This window comes from Macaca thibetana, chromosome 6 (genome assembly GCF_024542745.1).
Source record: "Macaca thibetana thibetana isolate TM-01 chromosome 6, ASM2454274v1, whole genome shotgun sequence".
NCBI lineage: Eukaryota > Metazoa > Chordata > Mammalia > Primates > Cercopithecidae > Macaca > Macaca thibetana.
The window spans coordinates 35,979,483-36,006,768 of NC_065583.1; the positions used below are offsets into that span (position 1 = coordinate 35,979,483).

General features: G+C 39.8%; 1 long non-coding RNA gene across 1 annotated transcript; it reads left to right on the forward strand.

Moving 5' to 3' along the window:
- Positions 1-1,957: 1,957 nt before the first annotated feature.
- Positions 1,958-27,286, forward strand: LOC126956817 (uncharacterized). The gene is made up of 3 exons (XR_007726475.1): positions 1,958-2,035; positions 22,075-22,157; positions 27,121-27,286. It is a non-coding gene; the product is annotated as an uncharacterized LOC126956817 (long non-coding RNA).

Below are 27,286 nucleotides of genomic sequence, written 5' to 3' on the forward strand. Positions count from 1 at the left end.
TTTAAAATCTATTTACTCCTCAACTCAATAAATTAGGCATACTGTGTGCTCAGCACTGTTCTAAATTCTGGAATAGAAAGATGAATGAGTACCTCAAGGACTGTGTGGCATTGTGAAAATATGAGCCATGTAAATAAGTATTTGGAATCCATGGGATAGTGTCACAGATAACAATAAGAGCAGGTAACAGCATCAACCATGATCAGGGAGGGAGCAGATTCAAGCAAGCATCGTAGAGAAGGACTCGCTTGTGATAGGTCTTGAAGGATACATTCATCAGGTGGCCAGGGTGGTATTCCAGACAAAAGGAAGGAAGTGGTCAAAGGCACAGAGGCATGAAAGAGCAAGGAGTATTCAGGGTATTCAGCAGGGTGTTCTGTGCTGCTGGAGACAGAGGATCCTGAGGTGCTAGAGAAGTAACCCTTCTTCTGGTCAATCTTGGGCTCCATGAAGGGACAACTGAGGCCACAGTAACCACTGGCCATCTTTTCATTAAGATTTTTGGACTCTGTGAAAACCCAGGAGTCTTAGATAATTTTTTTGTTTGTTTTGTTTTTGAGATGGACTCTCACTCTGTTGCCCAGGCTGGAGTGCAGTGGTGTGATCTTGGCTCACTGCAAGCTCCACCTCCCATGTTCATGCCATTCTCCTGCCTCAGCCTCCCAAGTAGCTGGGACTACAGGCACGTGCCACCATGCCTGGATTTTTTTTTTTCTTTTTGTATTTTTAGGGGAGACAAGGTTTCACCGTATTACCCAGAATGGTCTTGATCTCCTGATCTCATGATCTCCCTTCCTCGGCCTCCCAAAGTGCTGGGATTTCAGGTGTGAGCCACCACGCCTGGCCAAGTCTTAAATAATTACTGAAGCTGTCTGGGATTCTACAGTTAGGCTTGATTGATTCGTTTGGGGCTAGCCTTGGCTCTACTTTTCATTCCTTTAAGGGTAAATATTCCAGGAAGACCACCACCAACTGTGCTTGGTCCTATGTTAGCTACTATGCACAGTTTCCACTTTCTAGTTGGTAGTAAATATTTGTTGGCTGAAACGTTGTTGAATGGTTATAAAAATGAGAGCTTCCAGGAACTTCCTGTCTTGCTGGGGAGATGAGCTAAAAATATGTAAAGAACTTGCAGTGCAAGATTTAAGTAACAGTTATAGGCAAAAGAGAGTTGACAAGATTATTATAAACAATTTCCAAAATAGGTGTCACAAGTTACACTATCACATGTAGTGCATAAATATACTTATTTCATCATAACTTTGTTGGAGTTGGCTATTATAATTTTTAAAGTTTTTGTGGTTTTTTTTTTAGGGAGACAATCTAATCAGGATGAGATCATTGTAATCTGCATTTCTTTGATTGCTAGTGAGGCTGAACAATTTTCATTTGCTTAATATTGTTATTTTCTATTGCGTGAAGTCATGTTCCTGCTAGCACTGTGATCTACAAGCAGGGCAAGAAGAGGCTATCTTGCACGTAAGAGAAAGAGTGGAGAGACAAGTGCAAGAAACAGGTGCTGTATCTTTTTGGACTGCATCTTTTCGTAGCTAGTGAAAGAAAATCTCACTTCACGTGAGTTAAATAAAAAAGGAAATGCAGTAATCACCCTACTGAAAAGACCTGACAGTAGGTTTGGCTTCAGTTACAGCTCGGAGCTCAAATGATGGCACCAGGACCCATTTCTGGATTTTGTGCCCTCCATGTTGATGTAGCATCTGTGTATGCAAACAAGCTTGCCTCTTGCGGTTGTCGTGTAGCTGCAGGAGTTCCCCTACTCTCTAATGCCAGCTTAAGTTTCAGATGGAGAACAGTCCCTTTCTTAGTCTCATTGGGTCTCATTGGATCACCTCAACACCCTGAACCAATCACGGTGGCCAGGAACACGTGGCATTCTGATTGGCTCAAGGCTGTCCTATATTCCACTGCTAAACTGAATTGGAACTTCACCGTAAGCACCAAGGGTTAGGGAAGAGGATACCCTTGCCAGATGTGGTGGCTCACACCTGTAATCCCAACACTTTGAGAGGCCAAGGTGGGTAGATCACTTGAGCTCAGGAGTTCAAGACCCGCCTGGGCAATATGGTAAAACCCTGTCTCTCTACTAAAAATACAAAAAGTAGCCGGACGTGGTTGTGTGTGCCTGTAATCTCAGCTACTCAAGAGGCTGAGGCACGAAAATCGCTTGAGCCTGGGAGGTGGAGGTTGCAGTGAGTGGAGATTGCACCATGCACTCCAGCCTGGGCCATGAAGCGAGACTTTGTCTCAAAAAAAAAAAAAAAAAAAGGACCCCCAGAAGGAAACTGGAAGTAAGGTGAATGGCACTTAAAGTATTCCAGGATTACCAAAGAGCCATTGTTTAGGAAACCTGGAGTTTGGCAAGGGGCCCCACGCTGGAAGTTGTAAGTGGAGATGCAAAGCCCTGAGGATAAATTGTCCTTTGCTCTACGTGGACTTAGGCTGCTCCAGATTGGGCTGTGCCCTTCCAGTGGGCAGTAGAAATAGGGCTGCCATGATCTTCTGAATGCTCAGACTCCCCCCTGTTATTCTCTCAGGGTGGGCTTCATCTCCTTTTTTTGCTCCCCTCTCCTTGGAACTTGCTTAAATCCATGGCTCTCAGTTTGGTCCTATCCCCAGAGCTGTCAGGAAGGTATTTATGGAGACAGAAGCCTGCAGACCTCTGACGTGATGAATACTAAGCTATTGTTTCTCAGCTCAAAGTCATCTTTGTTACTTAGCTTTTTGATACTGGGGCTGGAACTCTGCAAACCACATTTTTCCTTTACTGGTTGGCTCCCTGGTAGGCTTTGCCAATGAGAGAGAGGAAGCCGGAAGAAGATGTGAAACTAGAGGAGGAACAGGGGCCTTGTTCCTTTCTGTTTCTGTAACACAGCAGTGCTGCTTCTCCTTGGCAGTGTCACTTGTTTCTAGTAGCAGAAGTTGGTTCCTATTTGCAGTTGTTGTTGTTGTTGTTTTTTTTTTTTTTTAACACTCTAAGGACCTGCCTCACGGAGGTCTCTTGGAGACATCAGCTCCTGCCAACTGGCCTCTCCTGGGAAGCCTAAATCCCAGCTTTGCTGGATCCTCTAAACTCCTGGGAAATGAGCACCAGCCAGGCAGCTCCCTCTCCTCAGAGGTTTGGGCTCGATCTCTCCAGCATCTCTTTCCCATATTTGTACTTTTAAAATAATACCAGCCTCTTCTCTTTCTTTTCCTAGTTGTTGAAGTATTAGCTGCTTCCTGTGGTTACTATGCTTACGATATCTCAGTATCTCCTTTTGGATCTCCCAATTGTCCAATACCTGGCTAACAATTCTTTACATTAAATTATTTTTGTTAAAATAACTGGTGCAGTTTTTATTTCTTGACCAGACTGATTGAAACAGTCTTCGTCTCAGTCTACCTGAATTGTCTTGCCATTATTCCAGTGAAGCCTGAAGAAGATCATTTTGATAGAAAATTAATATTGGCTTCCCATTGCCTTTAGAAGAAGGTACATACCTTTGCCTCCTGCCTGATTTTATAGTTGCGTCATTTGCAAGTTTGCACCTTATGCTCTAGGTACATGGGTCTTCTTTAAGTTCTTCCAATGTGTAATGCTTTGTCATGATCAGGCCATTAAATGTGCAGTTCCTTTTGCTAAGAACATTAACATCTTTTACCCTTTTAACTGTGTATCTCTATGTATTATTCATGCATCAGCAGAGATGTCATGTCCCAAACCTTTCTTGGCTTCTCCCCCTTTCCTGTGGTATGCTGTACTTGCTTTCTGATGGTATATATTGTTTGATTATCTGTTTCTGTCACTGGACTGCAGCCTGCTTGAGAGCAATGCCTAGAACTCAATAGGTAACTGAATTAATATTTGACGAGGACTTCCTTAGAAAATTTCCATGCTTTCTTTTTACTTTCATGAAGTAATGTCAAAACTCAAGCTACCATTACTGCTGATGCAAGTCACGCCCTAAATGACTACTGAGGGTTTTATCTCTCATCCAAAGGACAAGTTAATGTTGTGAAAATTGCCAAAGTCAGACTAGAGGGCAACAAACAAGATGCCTTAAAGACCTGAGATGTCTCTGAGGCTGCCATGTGTCGTGCCATTGATGAAGGTGGACAGGGATCAGCTACTGATTCACCAGGTTAAAAGCCTTCCCATCACCCACAGCAGCTGAAGGCATCGTGTCAAAGACAAGTGGCAAAAGAAAATGAAACCTTGTCAAGCCCTTGCATATATGATTTCAGGATGCCAATGAGAGGCATTGGATCACAGGAGAAGATTGTGAATGTGGCTGCTTTTCTGAGGCTGCACCATGCAATGAAGAAACAAAGACTTGGGAGTCTGAACTTGATTTAAATCTTGGCTTTGCCTCTAGTTTCACTGGGAGATAGAAACTTTGATAAGATTCTTAGTTTATTAATCTATAAAATGGGACTAATAGCACTGACTTTATTTAAATAATACAATTGATTTAAAGCATCTAAATCTTTAATTGATTTAAAGTTAGGAAATACTGGTAGTTTGTGGACAGTGATTGGATTGACAGATCTGATTCTACTCATTCATTCATTTAGTCATTAAAAAAATCACTGAGCATCCCCTAAATGCTAGTGATACATAAGCAAATAAATTAGAAAATGTCCATGCTCTCATGGAGTTTCTACTGGAAAGAGACAATCTGAAAGGTAACACATCAATAAGCAAAAAAATGACAATTTTGTTAGTTGATTGAATCATGTCCTTTATAGCACTTTGATTTCCTGATCCAGGATCCAGTCGAGGATCATATGTTGTGCATTTTAACGGTCATGCTTCTTTATTTTTCTTAAGAAGAAGTTCCTAGGCCTTTCCGTGACTTTCATGACATTGATATTTTTGAAGAGTTCAGGCCAGTTACCTTGTAGATTGAATCTCAACCTGGGTTTGTCTGATTGTCTTTTGACGATGTGCTTTTTAAGGCCATGAAGGAAGCAAATGGAAGAGCTAAGACTGGGACCTGGCTTTCCTGACCCCACATCTTGTGCATTTTTCTCTTAAAAACTGCCAAGAGACTTGGAGGTCAGAAGACCCCCCATAGCTTCATCCCCTAAAGAACAGTCCTATTAACACTGCCACGTTGTTAAAGAACAGCAGTATTGACATGGTAATAACCAGAGAGAACACTTCCTTCCAGGTAACCTGGTGATCCTCTTGGTCATCATTTAGCATCTCCAGGTCTGAATGACAAATTTAAAAAAAGCTGTAATTATTTCCTTACTTTTTTGTCATCATCTCTCTAGATGACAATTTGTCCTGCTTTAATAGAAGAGCTGGAAAAATCATTAGGGAAATTCGATCAAATGTGGGTAAAATGCCATAAGATCATTTCAGTTCTATTATGATGCATTTTTCAAAACTGTAGGACACTGAACAAAATGCATTAAAATTAAATAAAAAAATATTTTTTATTTGGAAAATTCTTTTTAAAAGCTGAACAATTACTGCAGCTAATCTATAATTTACCCAAATGTTGGGTACTTTATTATATTGACATGCTGCAAGTCAGCTCACTAAATTTTCTCCAAGAAATGGAGGAAACAAAAGGGCAAGTAATTGGTCCTCTGAGCCCATGGTCTGCTTCCCATTTCGTGAATGGGACCACAAGTACATTTTAAAATTTGTCCAGATGTTGCTTTAAAAAAAACACACACACACAAAGTCTTCAGACTAACCCTAAATGAACTCTGCCTTTTCATAGCTTTCTTATTTCTGGTTGAATGTTTCTTCTGCTGTTCCAAAAGTGGCATTAGAAGACGTTTTTAGGTGAGGCTGGGGGAAGACCCTTCGCCTGTTTAGTTCTTGTTGCTACAGGGAATGGTGGGTGGGGCTGGGTGGTGAGGGGAAATTTCACCTATTATGCATCTTATTAATGAGAAGGCATACATATGGTTAGACTGTTCATTTATATTATAAATATTAATTCAAATTTAGTTATTGAAAATCCCCTTTATAAGCCAGACACTGTGCTAGGTGGTGGATTTAAAATGAATAACTCAGATGTTGTTCCTACCTACAGGGGGTTTATAATCTTGTGTATGTAGGGTTTGGGTGAGGCAATTCTATTGGCTGAGCACAGGATGCTACAGGCAATCATGTAACAGACTTAGGAGGGAGGTAAAGTGAGTGGGTTTACGTGTGTAATTTCCTCTGTAACATACACTTTTACCTACGATAAAGAACAAAGGCAGAAGAGAAAAGCTTGATTTGGTGAAGAAGTTATACGTCACCATGCTCTTCATTCCCATATAACATGGGAAACCCATGACAAAGGGCTTTTCAAAGAATGGTGATATCAGGGACCAGGGTGAACAGAGAAGTAAAGCAGCTTTTTTCGATCCTTCCTCTGAAAATCTTGGAGGAGATTCCTCACAGAACTCAGAGACAGAAACTCTCCAGGATAGGGGGCTGAGGAGCTTGAAGGTTGTCTACCTTCTCTTCTAGGTGACCCTCTGCAGAGCAGGGCTACTTTCTCCTGTGGGTCAGTGGCTTTCTACCTCTTTTCTCTATACGCTGGGACTCCTGCTTTTTACAGTGGTACTGACTTAATATTTACTACAGGCAATTGTTTCTGGTCTCTCTCTCTCTCTGATTAATCTATAGAACTTCCCTCTCTACACTCATAGACAATGTTTTATAGCACTCCTGAAACAGATGTGGTATTGTAATGAAGCATTATAGTTGCTTTTGTAATAAGTGTTGAGGGTAGGAAAAAAATGATAATGGAGGAACTTCAATGTGATGAGGTTTAGGTTTGTCCTCCAAATTCTCAGCTATGCCAGAGAAGGCTTCTGCAAAGAAGCAATGTCCAAGCTGAGACTTGAAAACATTAGGGTAGAAACTGGACTCTAGAGAGCAAGAATAACATTTGCAAAGACCTAGAGACTAGAGAGAACATGGCGTATTACATCAGAGAAACTGAAAGTTGTTCAGTATGACTGATGGAAGACTGAAAACAGGGCGGTGAGGTGGGTTTGGTAATTGAAAGCTTTGGAACCCTTTGAGGCCATGGGAAGCTACTGAAGCCACGTAAGTGGGCAAGTGGTAGGATTAGATTTATATTTGAGAGTAAGCATTCTGGCAGCAGTGGAATGAAAGGTGTAGGGGAAAAGCTGAAAACAGAGAGACCAACTGGTTCTCTCAATGTATCCCAATGTATTGGGATAGTGGCAGTCAGGATGGGGAGAGGCAGAAGAATGGCAGAAATATTTTGGAAGTAGAAGAAATAAGACTTGATGATTAATTGGATGTGGACAGTGAGGGAGGAAGAGAAATCAGAGACCAACAGCTCAACTTTCTTTATATCTGTCTTATACCCCAACTTGATCTTGGACTTTGAAGCCTCCCTGCATCTTTAGTTTTTCCTAAAGCTGTGACCTCAAATCCTGGCATTGACCTTAGACCCCATGATGACTGTTATTGCCTTAGTGGTGCCAACAGCACCCATGGCTACAATCTGTACTCCAAATGCTGGTGCTGGTCATTACCTACCCCCAGGATTGGTCTATCCATTTGTTTGCTTCCTGAATGTACAGCCACAGGATGATAATAGTGGTTAAGAGCAGGGACTTTAAGTGGGATGGATTTAAGTTCAAGTCCCAGCTCTTCACTTACTCTTAGTTTGACCTTTGGCAAGTCACTAAATGTCTCTGAACCTCACATTTTCTCCTCTGTGAAATAATAACAGAACAACTATGAGGATTAAATGAAAGCATCAATGTGAAGCACAGTGCCTGCACATGGGCAAGCATAAAATGAAAGCTAACCAAAGAGAGGAACAAGGAAACAATACAGAAGAGAGTGATAGATTTTAGTGGTTTTTTTTTTTTTTTTTTGAGACAGAGTCTCGCTCTGTCGCCCAGGCTGGAGTGCAGTGGCGCAATCTCGGCTCACTGCAAGCTCCGCCTCCCGGGTTCACGCCGTTCTCCTGCCTCAGCCTCCCGAGTAGCTGGGACTACAGGCGCCCGCCACCGCGCCCGGCTAATTTTTTTTGTATTTTTTGTAGAAACGGGGTTTCACCGTGGTCTCGATCTCCTGACCTTGTGATCCGCCCGCCTCGGCCTCCCAAAGTGCTGGGATTACAGGCGTGAGCCACCGCACCCGGCTTTAGTGGTTTTTTTTTTGCTTTCCCTCCCATGACTTACAGTCTGAAACAACACAGGATAACAAAAGCATCCATTTGGATAGAGAGGAAGAGGAAGAATCTCTTTTAGCAGGATTTCATGAAGAAGGTCTGCTAAGAAGAGTTTATTTTGACCGCATAAAAGTTCAGATTGGTTTGTTGAGCCTGGTAGAACCAAAGCTAGGGCCCGACCCACTGAGACTTCTTTCACTCCGGGACTCTTGACTCTTTTCATGTCATTTTTCTCCTCTACTTACATGTTCTTCCTCATTGTCTTTGTTCAAACTCAGTCACCACTAACTCTCTTTTCCTTCCCGCTCCTGCTCTTCTCCTTCTGTCTCTTTTCACAAGGTAGCTCTGATGCGTCTCAGTATTTGTCCAGTTCCAGGCACAGCAGGATATAGAAGTTAACATTTATTGGAGACTGTTTTGCTTCCTGGAATCTCCCCTCTAGAAAACTTTGTGTCACTCTGCTTACAAACCTGGTATATCCCTGAGTAGAGGCGGTGCTAATAAAACTCAGTTAGTAATAATAATAATACCAATAAGCAATGTGCATCAGTGCACTCTACTGTTCTATACAATTGGCAGCTCGTTCTACTGGCCAGTGACCAAGCAGCACCCTCTCTGATTGGTTAGCTCCATAACTGGTCGTTACGGGTTTAATTGTGTTCCCCCTCTCCTCTACAGTTCATGTGTTGAAGCCCTAACCTCCAGTATCTGAGAGTGTGACTGTGTTTGGAGATAAGGCCTTTTAAGAGTGATAAAGGTAAAATAAGAGCGTTAGGGTGGGCCCTAATCCAATGTGACTAGTGTGCTTTTAACAAGAGGAAATGTGGATACGCAGAGAGATACTAGGGATGCATGCACACAGAGGAGAGGCCACGTGAGGACGTAGCAAGAAGGTGGTCGTCTGAAAGTCTAGGAGAGAGTCCTCAGAAGAAACCAAGCATCCTGACATCTTGGTTTTGGACTTCTAGCCTTCAGAACTATGAGAAGATAAAGTTTTATTGTTTAAGCCATCCAGTCTGTGGTATTTGGTGCAGTAACCCTAGCAAACTAATATACTGGTTATGGTATTGTTTGGACTGTCATGTTCAATAATAAGTTTTGTTGATTGCTGAGTCTATTCTAGGGCTAGTGTAGAACACATCATTACATCTTTAGTTACTATCTAGGTATTATCCTCATTTTGCAAAGGGGAGAACTCAGGCTTGAAGAGGAAAATGACTTACCTAGAGTCAAAGTCACAGAGCTAGTAAAGGACAAATTCAGGCTCAAATCTAAATCTTTCTGACACCAGTACCTAGGTTCTTAACTATTCTGTACTGCCTAGAAATACTGGTCTTCTGTGACTGCTTTCACCCAATATAAATAATCCTCCTTAATTTTTTTCTATGGCTCTCTGGTCTTTTTTCCTCTTTGGGGCATGAGCTACAATTTAGAATTATAAATTAATTATGTGGTTATTTTCTCAATGCCGTCCTCCGCTGCTAGTCCCGTGATATAGCACTGTGCTTATAATCATGAAGATGATGTTAGTTTTGGAACCAGCAGTGTTGAAAAGCTTCTTGATTTTTATGCCAAGTGAAAGCCAGCCAGCCCTTTGCATATGGTGAAATGATCAACCTCGATGGGCATTGGCAAGTAACAGGAACTGCTGCTGGGCTCTTTAATTTATACCTTGATATTGTACACATGTGGCCTCAGGAAGGGAGCGCGTCACCTAACCTTCCCACATGGCAAATACCAGCATTTCCCTCCTCACGGCTGCTGTCACGAAGAGCCCTGCCTGGTCTGGTATTCTCGGACTTGTTTTTCCATTTAGAAATGCACTTCAAGGCAGGAAGCTTGAGCCCCTGGGTGCACCCTTGGTGGCTTTTCTCTGCATTTCCTGACCTTCTACCCTGTTAATACATCAGGGCGAAGTGGCAGCAGCTTATTTTGGATATAATGGAGCCTACAAAAAAGGAAGCCAGGTCTGTTATACCAGATTGTGACTCCTCAGAGAACAAGATCCCAACAGATACTTATTGTAGATGTCGCACCGTGCTAATCACCTACTTCAGCCAATGTAGTATTATGATGATAGTGGTTATTATTTTCCCAATGAGGGTCCCCCATCAGAGGTGGAAACTGTACATTTTCCTCCCAACCAAAACTAATAGAAAAATTCTATCCACTTTCCAAGGACTGAATTTTGTAAAGACAGATTATTTTTCTCTTTGGGGTTTTTTATTTTTAGGTTTCCTCCTCCCTCTCCCCACTTTTTTCCATTTAATGCTTTCATACAGAATGAATAGTATTCTACATTTTTATATTCCAAACACCACTCCTGCATAATTTTATTCAATTCTTTGTTGGTCTTTTTTTTTCCTCCAAGTTATGGTTTTAAAAATAATCTAGAACTAATTTGTCTAATGAATATGCAATTATTGCAAGAGTCTTTTGAAGTTTTTGAAAACCTTCAGTCAGCATCTTTCTGGGACATGGTGATGAATGTAGCATCAGGCACTTGAAAGCCATTTCTAATTTGGCGTGAGCAGGTATAATTTTTTGCACATTTCAAAACCGGGTATGATGCAGCTATTTATTGTGTACTTAGGGTTCACTTAGTGTAGTTACTTTCTAGTCTAGCTCCCTCTGCTGGACGAATGGATGCACTATTGCTACTGGGGCACACTGGGGTTGAAACAGAAACCAGGTAGGACAGTCAAGGCAGGGGAGAAGGGAGTGCAGTTTGGTTTTGCCACTGCTCATGCCCACAGCTTACAAATAATAGCTACCGTTTATGGTGTGCTTATCCCATGCAAGACACTTTACAGATGTCTTAATCTTCACTTACACATAATCCAGAAAGCAAAGGAATATTATCACTATTTATAAATAAGGAAAATAAGACTTGAAGGGGTTAAGAAAGTTTCCCAAGATCACATAGGTAGTAAGTGGCAGAGCCTTCATAAACATTTATCCTGGAGCATGTTTTCTGTGTGAGGCACTGTGTAAGTCTAGAAATGAAGTTGACCTGGATTTTACTCTCAGAGTGTTTATCTTCCTGTAGAAGAGAGAGAAGACAAACAACTATATCATGTAGCCAAGAGAATTCAGAAAAGAGAAAGATAGAGGGCCATTCCATGGTAGCAGAAGCAAAGGAAAGGGAGAAAAATTTCCATCTCAGTAGAGAGAAAAATTTGTCCTCAGAGGAGCACTGGTTTCCATTTTTGCTCATGCCTCCCTGTTTCCTGCCTACTGTGGACATTATGATTTTGAAAGCGGCCCTTGGACAGCATTTTTCGAGGATCATTTTTGACCTGGGAAGCAGCTTCCCCCTCAGTACTTTTTTTTCCAATACCTGAGTGAAGAGGCCATTGCTGAAGCAGACAGAAGCATCCCAACCCCAGCTGTGGGGTTCATTATCCTCTGCTGTCAAATTGCCATGGTCGTGAGGGTGTGGAAGTCACAGCGCCTTCCCAGCTCTGGCTGGATACAGGCTGTCAGAGCTCCTCGTAAAAACAGCACAGGGCCTGATGCTGAGTGTCGGAACATGACATCTCATGAACCATAGCCTTCCTCAGCGATGGAACAAAGTACTTTCTTCCATACCCAGTCTTGTTATACTCTTTTTTTTTTTTTTTTTTTTTTTCCTTCTGGCCTCCTGAAAATGTATTTTGGTTGCAGGTAGCAGAAGCACTAAAACTATCTTAAGCAAATAAAAGGGAATTTATTATAAGAATCTCAGGGCTATACCCAGGAATCAAAAACATCAGAAGCCAAGGCAATTAATTACCTTCTTGGCAATTCTCTCTCTTAATTACATGGACTTGTGTTTCTGATTGTTTTTGCATCTCTGTCTACTTTTCCCTATTAACAAATTGTCTCTTCTCATAGATTCATGCCAGAATATGGCTTTCCATAGCCTCCAAATGCCCATCTTCTCAGTTTGAGCTAAGAAAAGAAGTTCACACTGGATCCCAATTCTACTGCTGGGAGAAAGAAGCCAGATTTATTCCAGGCTGGGTCCAATCAGCTGTGGTTGTGGCAGGGATCAGGTAGTAGAGAAAGGCCCTTATTCTTTCCCCAGCCCCTAGGGATGAGGTGCATTTTACAGAAAAGGAGAAGTTGTGGGACAGGCATTCAATAGGTAACCACATATTTGTAAATCAATGCTGTGACATGGTTTTATCTTTTCTTGAGAGTCAGTGCAACTTGCTAACTATCCATATGAGGGCAGTGTCTGTAGAACTTCATTCTTGCTTCTTGGAACAAATGGAATTCATTTGTGCTGTGTAAAGAGGACTAATGAAACTATCCGTATAATCCAGGCAAAAACTTGATGCTGAGGGTAAAGAGGCTTGGGTTCTGAACTAATTAGGCCAGCTAATATTTTCAAATACACAAGGTAATTGCTTAGGCATCCTCATGAAAGTATGAGTAAGATTTGGGTGGTTCTCACTGGCATTGAAAACCTAAAACTACCTCCCTGTCCCGTGCCTTTTCTGCAGAATCCCAAGGCAGAAGTGATCTTTCCCTCCTATAAATATCCAAAGAAATGCTTCATACTTCTAGTTTATTTAACTTCATTATACTTGTTTGTGTGCTTTTATCTACTGGTAGATTGTTGCTTGCACAGGTTAGCATCTACCTTATTTTATTGTTCCTAAGACTGATTATAGTGCTTTCCTTATACACAGTAAATTCCTAAATCATGATGCTAAATATATAAGTCACTTCAGTGACCCATAGTAAACCAGACCAACTTATTATGAGTTCAAAACTCTTTGAGCCAGAGATTCTTCAACTGGCCAGTTACTAAATAAATATCAAGATGCCTAGTACTGTGTTTAGTGCCACTAGGTAAATGGTTTTAAAATTCATTTGCTAAGACCTTGGGAAACCTTACACTGAGCCTCTATGTCCTATCTGCAAACTGGGGAGTTGAGGAGGAGTAATAATATTTCCTTTGTAAGATGATTGTAGGAGTTAGAAATTATATATAGAAAAGAGCAAGTACAGAGTAACCTTATCTGTTTCATTGTAGTTATTATTCATTGTGGTAGTTATGAATTTTCAGGCTTAACTCTCAAGTGCGAGAAAACTCACATTTCTTTATTGCTCATGACATTTATGGTGTCCTCATTGATCTCTTCAATTTCCTTGGACAGAAATTGAATTTCAGTTGTATTCTAGAGATCTCTAAACAGTCCAAAGATGTGGAAAGTCTCCATGTGTTTTAGGCAGTCCTCTACATTTGGGAAAGGCTCTCTGGACTTCAGTCTACTCTGCTTATCACTAATCAACTCTTCTAAGCCCTTCTTGGCTCCTTAGGATTGAAACTCTCTAGCTGTGGTTCCCAGGATCATAATTGCTATGTTCCCTATTCCCCTTGGGCTGAGGAATCTTCCACTCCCTTAATTTGAACTTTTCTGCCCCGACTTCCTAACTATAGAAGCCTGAAGCCACGTGGGAGGGTTGTCGTGTAGGAATCTGGAAACTTCTGCTTTAGTTTCTGAAACTCAAAAGTTGAGATGTCAATGAGTCTTAGCTCAAATGTTATCTCTTTGTAGAGATCTTTCTAGAATATCCCTTCAAAAGTAGAGTCCATGCTCTATCCCAGCCAATTACCTCACCCTATTTTGTTATTTTCATAGAATTCATCACTATCTTGACTTATCATAGTCATTAATTGTCTTTGCATGCTAGGATATAGTCTCCCAAGGGGCAGAAATCTTATTCACCATTGTATCCTTAGCACTATGTCTGGCACATATCAGATGCTTGGTAAATACTTCTTAAATAAAAGAATTAATTATTCTGCCCAATTGTGAAGCTAATGGTGATGAAGTTGATGAAATAAATATGACATAGTACTTATTTTAAGGTTGCTTAAACTATTTATTTATTTATTTATTTATTTATTTATTTATTTTTTGAGACGGAGTCTCGCTCTGCCGTTCAGGCTGGAGTGCAGTGGCCGGATCTCAGCTCACTGCAAGCTCCGCCTCCCGGGTTCACGCCATTCTCCTGCCTCAGCCTCCCGAGTAGCTGGGACTACAGGCGCCCGCCACCACGCCCGGCTAGTTTTTTGTATTTTTTAGTAGAGATGGGGTTTCACCGTGTTAGTCAGGATGGTCTCGATCTCCTGACCTCGTGATCCGCCCGTCTCGGCCTCCCAAAGTGCTGGGATTACAGGCTTGAGCCACCGCGCCCGGCCGCTTAAACTATTTTGAGTTAATAATCAAGAAATAATTTGAAGACTGACCCAAGGCTTGAATGGAGAGTTTGGAGAGGTGAGGTAGTTAGTATATATATCTATATATATATAGATACACACAGACACACACACACACACACACACAAATTCATAATATATCTATATAAAGAATTCATTTATACAAATAATATATAAAATATGTAAAATGTATACAGTATACATTACATATAAATATGTATAAAATAGAAGCTTTCTACATAGTTAGAAAAAGTTCTTCAAGTTCCAGTGTTTGTATTAATAATATGAAAGGTAGATATAATATATTTATGTTTAGCAAAAGGGGACATAGATTATAAAAGCTTGAGCAATATTGGTTTAATTTTCAGTGCCACAGTGAGTTGTGAGCTAACTCCACCTGAATCACTGGAGCATTTAAAAAATATAGAATCAAGGGCACTACCCATAGAGGTCCTGGTTCTGTGAACTGGGATGAGACTCAGAAATCTGTATTTTGAAAATAGATTCTCTAGATGATTCTGCTTCTTAACCAAACTTGGGAGCCAGTGATTGACGTGGAAAGTCTATGGAAAGGAAAGAAAAGGAAAGTGAATTTAAAGATGGATATCTTTGTGGATGATGTAGAACTTCAGCTCAAACACTGTGCTCAGTGGAGAATTTTTAATGAAACCACAGACCACTGCTGACCCCAAAATTCAAAATTCACACTTTATCCCCAGTGCTTGAGGTGAATGGTGGTGCTTCAGTTTTTTACTTTCTTTTTTTTCTGGTTTTATTTAAACACAATACTTTTATTATGAAAAAGTTCAGTTATATACGAAGTAAGAAAGCACAATGAACCCCTGTGCCTTTTTAGATGAATGTGTCACCCAGCTTCAATAATGGTCAATTCTTGGCCAACTTCATATGTGCTGCTCTTGCTAACCCCCCTACCTCTTGATTATTTTGAAGAAAATCCAAGACTTGATATCATTTCTTCCATTAACGTTTCAATCTGAAAAATAAGGACTCCTAAAAAACATAATCTCAGCCAGGCACGATGACTCAGGCGTGTAATCAAAGCACTTTGGGAGGCCGAGGTCGGTGGATCACTTGAGGTCCATAGTTGGAGACCAGCCTGGCCAACATGATGAAACCCCATCTCTACAAAAAATACAAAAATTAGCCGGTCTGGTGGCACATGGCAGTAGTCCCAGCGACTCGGGAGGCTGAGGCATGAGAATTGCTTGAACCCGGGAGGCAGAGGTTTCAGTGAGCCAAGATTGCACCACTGCACTCCAGCCTGGATGACAGAGCGAGACTCTGTCCCAAAACAAAAACAAAAACAAAAAAACAAAAACAAAAAGCCAAAACCCAGAAAACAAACAAAAACAAAAAACATAATCTCAATACAATCATTATACTAAAATAATTAATAATTTCTTAATTTTTTCAAGTATTACTCTATGTTAAAATTTTCTCAGTTGCTACAGAAATGCTTTCTCACAATTTGTTTTCATAATTAGTTTGACTTATGATGAAAATAAGACTCATATATTTTGTTTAATAGGTCTCTTAAGCCTCCTTTGATCTAAGGTTTTCTTTCTTTCTTTGCAACTTATTTGTTGAAAAATCTGGTCACTTTGTCAGTAGAGTTTCTCGTAGTCTAAATTTTGCTAATTTTATTTCTGTGGTGTCATTAAAAGCATTTTTTTCTATCCTGTGTATATTCTATAAATTGATAACCAGATTTAAAAGCTTACTCAGATTAAGATTTGATTTGTTTTCCACATTATTTCATGGATGGCGGTTATTATTTATATCAAGGAGCATATACCTTATTGTCCCTCTTTTTGTCATGATAGTAGCAACTGGTTTCTCAGGAAAAGTGGGTTAAATGCTCAATTCTTTCATTTTTTTTGCCTGTTTCTTGGCATTCTCCAAAAGTGAGCAATGAGTTGTTTTGTTATTGTTGTTGTTGTTTCTTTTTTTTAGACAGAGTCTTGCTCTGTTGCCCAGGCTGGAGTGCAGTGGCGAGACCTTGGCTCACTGCAGCCTCCACCTCCTGGGTTCAAGCGATTCTCTTGCCTCAGCCTCCTGAGTGGCTAGGATTACAGGCACCTGCTGCCATGCCTGGATAATTTTTTGTATTTTTAGTAGAGACGGGGTTTCACCATGTTGGCAAGGCTGATCTCGAACTTCTGACCTTGTGATCCGCCCGCCTCGGCCTCCCAAAGTGCTGGGATTACAGGTGTGAACCACTGCCACACAAACAATGAGCCACATTATTGTCTGTGTTTTGTTTTGTTTTGTTTTGAGATGGAGTTTCACTCTTGTTATCCAGGCTGGAGTGCAATGGCACGATCTCGGCTCACCGCAATCTCTGCTTCCCAGGTTCAAGTGATTCTCCTGCCTCAGCCTCCCTAGTAGCTGGGATTACAGGCATGTGCTACCATGCCTGGCTAATTTTTTATTTTTAGTAGAGACGGGGTTTCTCCATGTTGGTCAGGCTGATCTCGAACTCCCAAACTCAGGTAATCTGCCCGCCTCAGCCTCCCAAAGTGCTGGGATTACAGGCATGAGCCACCGCGCCCGGCCCCACATTACTGTTTTTAAATATTGGTATCAATTCACATATTTGTTGTGTTTCAATCTATTGCAGTTGTTATTTTTAGTCCTCATTTTTCTTTACAATTGTGTAGTTCTTCATTGTGCAGATGTACCTTGCTGGGTCATAGCCGAGTTCAGCAAATATTTTCTCTAAAGAACCAGATAATAACATATTTGTCACAGTTTTTTTTTTTTCTATAATTGTTTAAAATGTAAAACCACTCTCAACTTCCAGGCTGTATAGAAACAGGCTTGGAGATTTGGCCCATGCACTGTGGTTTGCTGACCACTAAACCAGTTCTCTGTTGATAGCTATTTGGTTTGTTTGCAGACTTTTACTGTAATAAATTGTGCTGTAACACATAATTTCCTGCATACATCTTTTTCTATTTTTGCCATTGGAATGGACTCCTAGAAGTGAGATTACTGAGTCAAAGGGTAAATGCTTATTAGTTTTGCTAGATAGTGTCAATCTCTTCTCAATGGGTTTGTTCTGTTTTGTACCAGCAATGTATGAGAATGTTTCCTCCAACCTTGCCAAAAGAGTGGATTATTGAACTTTTAGATTTTTTTTTACCGTTCTGAGTGAATAGCATATATAATCTTAATTTGCATTTATTTTATTATTAGTAAGATTAAGTCTCTTTTCATATGGACTGAGAGCCATTTACATTACTTTTTGGTGGAATATCTCTTTATAGCTCTTGCCCAGTTTACTATAATTAATTGACCTATTTTTTCCTCTATTTTTATAATATTAACTCGTTATCCCTGCAAAAAGTGGCAAGTATTTTTCTCTGGGTTTAAAAAATTTTAAATTAAGAATTTTTTGCTGTATAGTTTTTATAATTTTAATTTGTATGTCAAGTTTATCTAACTTTTCTCTTATTGCGTCTAGATTTTGAGTCATAGGAAAGTGTTTCCTACTCCCAAGTTCAACCATTTTTAAAATAGTACTGATATAGTAGTAGTCTTACATTTATTGTATCTTTTTTTTTTTTTTTGAGACTGAATCTCACTCTATTGTCCAGGCTGGAGTGCAGTGGTGAAATCATGGTTCACTGAAATCTCCACCTCCTGGGTTCAAGTGATACTCCTGCTTCAGCTGGGACTACAGGTGTGCACCATCACACCTGACTAATTTTTGTATTTTTAGTAGAGACAGGGTTTCGGCATGTTGGCCAGGCTGGTCTCAAACTCCTGGCCTCAAGCAATCTGCCTGCATTCGCTTCCCAAAGTTATGGGATTACAGGCATGAGCCACTGTGCCTGGTCATAGTCTTACATTTAAATCTGACACATTTGGAATTTATATTGGTATATGGAGTGAGGAATAGATCCAATTTTATCATTTTCCAGGTGACTTACCATGTATCTCAATACCACTTATTAAAACATTCATCTTTTCCCAATTAATTTCAGATGCTGAATCTGAATTAATAAAAAATATTAATTTTACACATTTCAGTTATTAAATGCTAAATTTTCATATGTGATCAGATCTATTTCTGGATTTTCTATTTGTTCCATTTGTCCTTCTGTCTATTCAAATACCAATATCACATTTTACACTTGGACACAGGGTGGGGAACATCACACACCAGGGCCTGTTGTGAGGAGGGGGAAGGGGGGAGGGATAACATTAGGAGATATACCTGGTGTAAATGACGAGTTAATGGGAGCAGCACACCAACATAGCACATGTATACATATGTAACAAATCTGCACATTGTGCACGTGTACCCTAGAACTTAAAGTATAATAAAAAATAAAACCAATACCATATTTTAAAAGTTTTATAGATTTGGAAAAACATCTTAATATCAGGCAGGGCTAGGCTTCCCCCTCCTATTTCTTATATTTTTTGGTGTTTTTCCAAATTAGTGGTATAATCAACTTCATCTTTAGGAAAATAAAAACCTGATGACATCTTATTGGCACTCACAAAGAATAAAAGTTAACTTTGTGTGCGCTGCCAACTTTTTGATGTTGGTACTTCCTTGTCTAGAATATGGAAAGACAGCCTTCTTATTTGTTCAAGTCTGCTTCTGTGTTTTTCAGAAATATTTTTTACTTTTTCTCATGTGGATTTTACTTAGGTGTTATTATTACTGTAATAATAATAATAGTTATTGTCCTTGTAAACAGGCTTTTCCCCTTCCAATGATGGCTTTGAATTGGATTTTGCTTATTCATATATCCATTTTTTACTTTTAATCTTTCGTAATTTGTTTGTTTTGCATGTGTCTCTCAGATGTGTTGAATTTTGGTTTGCTAGCAAACCTAAACATTTTTTATGGATTTGTTATGCCCATTTATATTTATTGATATGATTGAGAGCTTTGATCTCAGTTGTGTTATATTGTTTTATTTTATGTGATGTGGGGTGTGTGTACATCAATAATGTTTCCCTATGGGTTTATTTTATTGCTTTCTTTTTTCTTTTTCTTTTCTTTCCTTTTTCTTCTTGATAGATCAGCATTTAGGAAGATCTGGATGCTCTGTCTAATGGTTACCCTTATTATACCTTTATACAAAACATTTATCTGTTTTGGATAGTGTCTGGTACTTCCCTACTATAAGTAATATCGAAGTTGGCCAGCAATCCCTTCTTTCCTTTCTCTCCTCTCTCTCAGACCATCTAATATAATTTGATGCTGATGTAATATCATTTTGCTGCAGTTAATACCTGTAAGCCATCTCCTGAGGTGCTGGAGTGTAGCCATAGGGACTTTTTCTTGGGTGCCTTCAACCCTGGGTTGGAAGAGGCGTATTGGGCACTTTGCTGATTTGAATATAAGTCTTTTCTAAGTAGGCCTGGTAGACTTCAGAATCCCTGACTCAGTTGGTTCTCTCTCTTCTAAAGACTTGCTTCTGACCTTCTGTGAGCTTTTCTGGCACTCTATTTCCTCCAGACTTTTGTCTTATTCATCCCTCATAGAATCAGAACATACGTGCTTGGTTGTCCTGAACTACAGAGGGCCCTAGGGAAAGCTGTGCTATCCTGGGTTTCATAGCTGTGTGAGGTACATATTCTAAAAAAAGTTTTAGAATTCAAATAAAATTGGATGTCAGTAATGAAAATTTATATAACTCAAAGCTAGAAGAAAAATTCTGCATTCAGTGGAAAGATCAAGATTCCTTTAAAGTCAGGGAATTGATGGTGATGGGTCGCATTTTCTATCAGTCCTTTTGTGTGTTTTTATTGGATCTTTTATTGCTCAGGGATTTTATGTTTTGAGATGAGGTAGAAGCCAATGAAGTTGTCACTTGTTTCTAATTTTTGGTTCTTTTAATGAATGAAATCAAGGCTGTCTCCTTCTTAGCAGTCTCCTCTCCTTTCACATTTTCTGTTACATGATGAAGAGATGAGAGAGACAGAAGGTGGCTATACAGGAGGAAATAGGCTCTCATCATTTGAAGTGGCTGTTTTTTTTTCCCACAAGCTCTGTGGGGAATTCTGAGCATTAGCTTCAAAAAAGCCATTCATTATGTCAAAGCTGCGCTTAGATTTGGCTTGTTGGGATTCGTTTTGCGAATGCCAGCACTGGTAATGGGAACCGTTGATTCCGAAGATGGAGGAAGGGTGAAGTAATGGCCCCCAAATTACAGCCTCGGTCTATTCAAACCTTTCTAATGGGTGAGAATTCTGAATCCTCTCTTTAACCCTGCTGTGAAAAATGATGCTGATATGACCCTTTTCAGTATTTCCCCCTTCTATATCATTCCAGACTAGCTTTTTGTGCTTCAGTGATACAAATTTAGAGAAAATTGGGAGGAGAACAAGGGCAAGAGGGGATGTTCTAGGGCTTGGTGACAAGTATTTTGAGGATTTTGACAAATGAGCCATGGAAGAAGTGTGTGAAGGAAGTAGAGAAGAAAGAAAAGTGAAAATTTAAAATAGAGTATGTCTGAGCTAATTGGTATTCCATTCAAGGCATTTGAAAATAAAGTAAAGCACTTGGGCAGTTTTGCCATTATTATAATTTTTTGTTTCTGGATTGCGGTTCTTTTTTATTTCTGCACTGTAGTTCCTTGATTGTGTTAACATTCCAAAGCTAGTCCTCATGGGTGATATTTTATAAGGTTACACTTGCGTTTCTTGGTATGATAACTAGATTTCTGGTTTCTTGTAGAACATTTTCCTAAGTCCAGCAGGGAGAATAGGTTATATCTTACATAGCAACTCTAATTAAGTGGTGCAGCTTCTGTAGTTTGGCATTGAAAAGGAATAAGAAACTCCATGTGCGTTTCAGTGGGAAAGAACATTCTAATTGATTAATGACGTCTGCTGTGGGTGTCAAATGCTGGTGAATGGTTTATATGCCAAAGACTCTGCCACAGCTGCTGGAAAACATTATTCTTGCCTTTTCTTGTAACATACAGCTAAAGTGACAGAGAAGACAAGCAGAATATGCAAACATCCAAAACTGCTGTTGACAACTGCTCTTTGTTGTCAAAACTAAGTGGCAGAATAATACCAAGTTTAACAGAGCAGAAGGGAGTGAGCTAATTAATACAGGAAAAGTTTTAATGCAGAGAATTAATCTAGGACTGGACTCTGGAAAAAGAACAATTGACCTGGATTTCAGTACTCTATTGGACCTAAAAGTTTTGTTGGGGTTCTGAGCACAGCATGGACTGACTAGGTTCAAAAAGTCAAGCACTTTGCCTTGCGAACCATTTATATTAACTACATCCATTGCCTGAAATCTGTATAGCAATAGTTTTTAACCCCCTCTTCCTTAATTCATTCCATCATTTTATTAAAGAGTTTGGCTCAAAGACAGATTTTCTGAGAGGAACATTTTTGTCATTATAGGAATTTGGTTTGTTAATAATAGCTTCCATTTCTGGGCTAAATGTTTGCATACATTAGCTTATTGAATACCTATGAAAATCTTGTGAAATCAATATCATTATCCCCATTTTATGCTGAAACAACTGATGCTCAGAGAGGTTATGTAGCTAACCTGGGTATACATTTAGTAAATTAAGATCTCACTGTTGTAACTTGCAAAGCTTGGGCTTTTAGTCATACACTGTGCTGCTAATTTATTTACTTGTTTGCTTATTCATTATTTCTAATACATCTTAGGAACTTGGGAGCATTTTAGTTGTTTTCTAGATCCAGCTGCTGAGATCAGGCTGCACCATGCATCAGTTGTAAAGATCCTGGAGGTGAGTCCAACTCCTTAGAGTATGCAGAACCAAAAAAGACAGAGAGAGATTGGGAGCGAGGAGATTGGGGTCAAGATGTGAATCTGCTTAGGTGGAGGTGGAGAGGGAGAATGAATGGAGATGAATTACAGTAGTGAAGAGGCTAAGGCAATAGAGTGGGAGTGTTAAGTTCTCTAGTTTGTTTTTAATTTAACCAGTATGTCTTGAGCACTCACCGTGTGCCAGGCAACATGCTAAAAACCAGGGATACAAACCAGCAAACGCAGGATCCATCCCTGCCTTCATGGCTGATATGGTTTGATGTTTGTGCCCTCCAAATCTCATGTGGAAATTTGATCCCCAGTGTTAAAGATGGGGCCGAGTGGGGAGGTGTCTGTGTCATGGGGATGGATCTATCATGAATGGCTTGGTGCCATTCTCATAAGATTGAGTGAGTTCTCATTCTTTGTCTCTGTGAAATCTTACTGTTGAAAAGAGCCTGGCACCTTCCTCCCCTCTCTCTCATTTCCTTTCTCTCCACGTGACACACCCGCTCCCTCTTTGCCTTCTGCTGTGAATGGAAGTTTCCTAAGGCCCTCACCAGAAGCAGATGCTGATGCCATGTTTCTGGGACAGGTGGCAGAAGTGCAAGCCAAATAAACCTCTTTTCTTTATAAATTACCCAGCCTCAGATATTTCTTTTTTTTATTTTTATTTTTATTTTTATTTTTAAAATTTATTTATTATTATTATACTTTAAGTTGTAGGGTACATGTGCATAACGTGCAGGTTTGTTACATATGTATACTTGTGCCATGTTGCTGTGCTGCACCCATCAACTCGTCATTTACATCAGGTATAACTCCCAGTGCAATCCCTCCCCCCTCCCCCCTCCCCATGATAGGCCCCGGTGTGTGATGTTCCCCTTCCTGAGTCCGAGTGATCTCATTGTTCAGTTCCCACCTATGAGTGAGAACATGCGGTGTTTGGTTTTCTGTTCTTGTGATAGTTTGCTAAGAATGATGGATTCCAGCTGCATCCAAGTCCCTACAAAGGACTCAAACTCATCCTTTTTTATGGCTGCATAGTATTCCATGATATTTCTTTATAGTGACACAAAATGGACTAAGACAGTGGGCTTATAGACTAACGAACACGTATGATTAATCAATTAACCTCTCAAATAAATAGAAAATGAAACTGTAGTAAGTGGGCATAATAGTCCAAGCTTAATGTAAGTTCGCTGCAGGGGAACGTGGTGCTGTGAGAGGCTCTAAGATGGCGATTTGATATTATCAAGGGTCAGGAAAGACTTCTCCGAGGAAGATGATGGTTTATCCCGGATCAGAATAATGAGTTGATTTGGTAAAGAGAGTGGGAGAAGAATTACCAAGAGAGACTAGCATGTGAAAATCATGGGAGGATAGTGTGAAGGAAGCCCGTGTGGCCAGAAAAGAGAGACAGGCTACTGGAGAGATAGGCAGGAGGCAGACATGCATGGTCATGGAACACGTTCCAGGTGCTGGCCATTATCCTAATAACTGTAGATATCTGCTGAGGATTTTAAACATAAAATGGCATGACTTGGTTTAAATTTGAATCAGATCCCTTGAGCCATAATGAGAAACAGACTGGAAGGTGGCAAGAACAGAAGCAAGTAGTTCAGTTTGAAGGCTGACACAGTCGAATCTATGTCTAGAAGCACTGATTGCCTCCCAAGATGACCAGTTAACAGGAGTTTTGCAGTTTCTCTGGGTTGGTAGCACTGGGATAAAGGCCCCTGGTTTATCTGGACAGGGGAATATAAACCTACCATGTGGTAGAGTTCATTAATTAAGAACACCTACTTTGGACACACCTGTGTTTGCCTTTTATTGATATCTTGGTTGCAATGACCATTACTGTTGATTTATAGCCAACAACCTGAGGAAAACAAAGAGTCAATCTGCTATTTGTTTTCTCATCCAATATTGTTTCCTATCCAATAATCTGAAACCAATATTTTTTTCAGCATCATCCTGCCTCCATGTGGCCCAATTAGTTTAATGATAATTCTATACCTTTTCCTAAGCAATTGGTTTAGGAATGGCTATGTCACATATTCTGAGTCCAGAAGACATGAAAGAAGCTGGGGAGCACTGGGATGTGTGTCTGAGGAAAGTTTCTGTCTTATAAAAGAAATCCACAGGAACTGACTCTAGATATGATACCTGAAACCACTGCAGCCTGTGAAAGGGGGAGCTGAGAAACAGAATAGAACTTTGGACCTTAACAGGATGCTTAAGCTATTACTCAAGCAAATCAATCATCTCCAGGGCTCGCTCTGCCTCTAATAAGCTTTCTGTTACGTGGGATAATAAAGTCTTTAGTTTGAACTTAGGTTTTTCTGATATGCAGATGAAAGTGTTGAAACCAATAAACCAGCTGTGTGGACCTGGGAAAGCCGATTACAGTCTTTGAGCCACTTTCCTTGTCTGTAATGTAGGTAATAGTTGTACTTGTTGCATTGAAATAGGGTTGTGAGGATTATATTATATAATATACCTTATGTGCTTAGCCCAGTGCCCAACAAAGAGTTGTTCAATAAATTGTTGCTATGGAGATGAATAATAATCCTTTCTCATATTTTAGATCAGTGAGGATGGACTCTGATTACATATGGCTATGTGTCTACAGGTCATATACTAGCCAACTGTTTGGAAGCAAATAAACAGCTATACTGTCTTTTTTTTTTTTAAATCTAGGTTTATATTGGGTATCTATAGGGACATGCAAATGTACCTCTAGACTGCCTGGATATCTTTTTTTTTTTTTTTTTTAACCACCTTCATAATCTGTTTCAATATAATCAATTAGATTGGTTATGCAGATGATTCAATTTGGTCATTAGGTTGTCAGAAAACACCAGCTGGGTGATTACTGGAGCCAAAATCTTCTCTTTGGCTGTGGCCTACCTGTCTTTTGTTGAAGGATTTCACACATATGACACCACTGTGTAGGGATTGTTTTGGCAATACACATTCACTTACTCTGTCACAGGGGAACACTGAATCTTTGATATTTCTTGAATGTGCAGATCAATAGCCTAGTTCTTCTTTCCTGAAATCCTAATGTGACTTTTGGACCACTGACAACGTTTCATAAGTTAGGTTGACACTCCCAAAATGAATTGGATAATTCAAAGCCAAAACTTGCTTTTATACGTCAAGTCTGAAATACTTGTTTTTTCTTTTTGTCTCTACCTGAACTCACTGGGTGACTTCTAGAATTGTGCTTTCTTTTGAATATTCTCCTAAAGCCACATACACTCAGCGGCTGAGGTTAGACACTAAGCCGGTCTACAATTACCATGTGTGTCTGCAGGACGAAAGCTAACATTTGAGTGCAAAGTATGGTGCTAGTGGGTTTATATTGATATTATTATCTTCATTTAACAGATGCAGACCTAGGATTAGAGAGTTGAAGTAACTTGCCTAAGTCACTGGTTAGCAGGTGGTAGAGCTGGAGTTTGAGCCTAGACCTGTCTTATTCCCAAGCCATACTGGAGAAGCCATTCAACATAGTAAATAGCAACATACTGCATGGTCAAAACATGAACTGCAGTGTCAAGTGCCTGTGTCAAATTGATGACTCTGTCACTCACTAAGCGTGCAATCCTAGGCAAGTTACTTAACTGCCTTGTGCCTCAGTGTCTTCACTTGTGTAATGGGAAATACCCGCATCAAAAACTTGTTGTAAGGATTAAATGAGTAAATATATATAAAGCACATAGAACAATGCATTTGAATTTATCTTGGTTTCCTTTCCTTAGTTATCAAAATATACAACTGTGTATTTTGACAATAGAGGCAGAATATTGCAGGCAGAAACTTGAATGCAGGTCTTTAAAACTATAAAGCCATTGTGTTTCCTACTATATCAGGCACAGAATGGGAGACTTTTGGGAGTTACAGAGAAAAAAACCACTAAAGGTATTATAACCCACTCAAAGGCTAATATTCATACAATCTTCTTAGACTTTTCTGGATTAGCCATGAGTGACTAGGATTTTTCTCTGCATACTGAGACTTAAAAATCAAATAGGATTTCAAATAAAATTTCAGATAAGATGCATATATATATGTATTCGCTAGAGACCTCTCATTCCGTTTTGTCTTTTGTCAGTAACAAAAACTTCTCTTTCCTTATTCATTTTAACTCCCTTATCTTTTGTCACTACAATAAGAGGTTTTAAATATCTTAAATTGGTCACGTATAACCCATTCTCTAATGACTGCATCAGTTCTGAATTGGTGTGCTATAAATAAACACAAAAACTGGAATAAATTTCATTAGCAAGTAAACATAATACATATCACAGTACAACACATAAATTTCCTTCTGTGCTTGTCAAGCAAGGACTCGAGAAATGCTTGTCTCTGCAAGCTGCACCACGACTCATAAATTGCTTCACAGAATGAGGAAATATTCAGTAAACACAGACAATTAATAACCATGTTCTCAAGGGACTAAATGGAGCTACTATACATTCCCAAAGAACTAAGGAGAAGTGCTTGTCCTTATATTGTCCTTGAGGGCCACGCCACAGGGGACTGTGAATGAGTGAGACAGGCTCAGTTTGGTGGGGGAAAGACACATATAAACTCAAAACTCACCATTTTGTGTTATATTTTGTTATATTTTGTTATATTTTGTGTTATATATATTTGTTGTTATATTTTACCTGCCTGGAACAGATGCCTCATTTTTCTGAATAGAACACTCCCAGTCTTCCTTTGGTGAAGCTAGTCTTTCCCACTGTAGCTCTGTATGATTTGGGTGGAGTAGTTGATTTACCCTTCCTGCTTCAGAGGTGGAAGCTGACCCATATCTTGAGAATCAGAAAATTCACTTCTGTTGGTCACAGTGATTGTTTCAAGGGAGGGCAAATAATCCAAGACAGACAAATAAGACTGAAATCTGGACCTTCTATTGAAACAATTAGGAAAGAAGACTCCCTTTCTGCAGACCTGCAGCCGAAGTGTTCTCTAAGTAGAAACCAACCACTTAGAATTAAGTCAACATAAAGGAGAGAAATACCTGGAGAGGAAGGAGTCAGCTGTGAAGACACCATTTGACCGTCTTGATCCAGTTATGTCTGAAGACTCTAT